Source organism: Echinops telfairi, unplaced genomic scaffold, assembly GCF_000313985.2.
Source record: "Echinops telfairi isolate 266 unplaced genomic scaffold, ASM31398v2 ScPeMD7_7463;HRSCAF=8501, whole genome shotgun sequence".
In the NCBI taxonomy this organism is placed as follows: Eukaryota; Metazoa; Chordata; class Mammalia; order Afrosoricida; family Tenrecidae; genus Echinops; species Echinops telfairi.
Genome location: NW_022111363.1, coordinates 7897119 through 7899334, shown reverse-complemented (window position 1 = coordinate 7899334; position 2216 = coordinate 7897119). Strand labels below are relative to the sequence as shown.

General features: G+C 49.1%; 1 pseudogene; it reads right to left on the bottom strand.

The window, feature by feature from the left end:
* The window catches only part of LOC101638202, a 1002-nt pseudogene extending 934 nt beyond the window's left edge, over window positions 1–68 (bottom strand).
* Window positions 69–2216: the final 2148 nt, after the last annotated feature.

Here is a 2216-nt window from a genome sequence, read left to right as displayed (position 1 = left end):
ACTTCGTCGGCAGAGATGCCGCGCTGGCTCTGGGCCTCGTCGCCCATGGAGTTGTCCTTCTGTCCCATGCCCACCGTGACACCCTGGTGCCAGGGTGCCCAACGAAGGACGGGAAGACAGCAAAGCCAGCCTTGCACGTGCCAGAGCCCCTGTCTGCGACCAGCGCGGCCATTTCTTCTTCCAACGTGATTCCACAAAGACGGTGTGGAAGCAGAGAAGAAGCTGAACGTTTGAAAGACCCTTGTCTCTATTCACCAAAGTAGGGTACAGGACATTGTCTTGTGAACTATGTGGTGACGACTGACCGTGGTATCCCCTGAGACAATGGCCCCGGTCCCCCAGGCCGATGGCCCATTCCCACAATGAGTTTGCTTATGTCCAAGAAGTATGCATAATTTTCCCTCCGTGCACTCCACTACATTCATGGATATATTTCAGCGACAACAAGTGCGTGCATGCAATTATCCTCTGTCATATCTACCTCTGTTCATGGGTGTATTCTCTCCCACACGTGTTCAGTCTACCTGTCTGAGTGTCGACACAACAGAGCTACTATTGCAGAATTGTGCTTAGGCTAGTGTTTACCTCTGTGCGTTTAACTTACAACGAAGGAAATTTGAAACCAGCGCTACCAGGCTTCAGGCACAGCTTGAGCCAGTAGAACATTCATTTGTTTTTCATTCTCTATCTTCCACATGATACATTTCTCCTCGTGGCCACAAGGTGGCGCAAGGAGCTTTGAGGCTTATCTATTTTCTTGGGTACTTTAAATAGAAAGGGTGTCTTTCTCCGGTGGCTTTGTAGATAGAATGAAATAGTTTTCCTTAGAATCCCCACACCAAAAGCAAACACAACGTTGCCTGTGATTGACCCTCATTCAGTCATATTGCCATACCTGGACTATTGAGGTTTCAACCCCCAGCCACCCATGGAGTTGATTCGGACTTACAGCAACTCTGCAGGACAGAGAACTGCCCCTGTAGGTTTCCAAGACATTAACTCTTTAAAGAAGTAAAGAGCCTCATCTTTATCCCAGGAAGCTGCTGGTGGTTTTGAACCGCTGACCATGCAGTTAGCAGTCCAACATGCAACTCACTACACCATCAGGGCTGTCTCATTGCCTTAAGGTCTATCAGAGCCCATCCTCGCCGGCAGTTAGTAACAGATGCGCTTTCTTCCTCTTCCATGAGGAAACATAACTTGTCAAGTCCACTTGCTTTGACTGTGAGTGTCTCCTGCTCATGTGTGATTGTCATCTCTGTATAAAAGTCTGCCCTTTACTTACTGCTCACTCTGCCTGCCACGTCCTTCACTCTCCACGTGGCTCACGCGACGTTCATGCTCACTGCTACCAGTTACTTACTGGCTTGCATCGCACCAGTGACGTCTTCATTACCGCGCTTAAAATCAAAGATCTGTGCTTTGTTCAGGAGAAAGACGGGCTTTCTACGCCTGTAAACAGTTACAGTCTTGGAACCCCACTGGGGGTCGCTATGGGTCAGCATGGACCCCAGGGCCGTGATTTTCAATTGAGTTTATACTTTGTGTTGGGCTGCAACCCCCGAGGGCAGACGTTTGAAACCACCCGCCTCTCTGAGGGAGAGAGATTGGGCTTTCGACTCCTGTGAAGAGTTACAGTCTTGAAAATGCACCGGAGCAGTCTACCCTATTTTATAGGGTCACCACGAGCCAGCATGGACGCGTGGCAGTGAGTGGGGGCTTTGTTCACATCCCCCCCAGTGTCCATGACATTATTGCTTCTCCGTGTCTTTAAAAGCAAAATCATTTCGCATTTCCATAGCTTATATTTGAAGTTCAGTTTCCCCATAGCAGAAGTAAGTATGTGTATTTTTAAATCTCTTCTCCTATTTCACCAAATATGAGAAATTTATTCACCTAGTGGCTCAGTGGTCGGCTCTTGGATGCTCACAGAAAAGTCCGTGGCTTGCTCTTGAACCCACCCCGGGGTTCTGTGAGAGGGAGACTGACTGTCTGCTTCGGTGAAGGATGAAAGCCTAGAAAGCCCTGTGGGGGCGGGATGACTCTGTCACAGGGGTGGATGATTTGGAACGGCCTCCACAGCACAGAGCACTCATCTCCCGCCATGTTAGAGCGTGTTTTATATTTATATCTTACATTTAGAGAGAGAGCTAGGCTATGTCAGCACAGCAGCCAATCACAAGGCAGGTCACCAACTGCCAGCCAGGTCACCAACC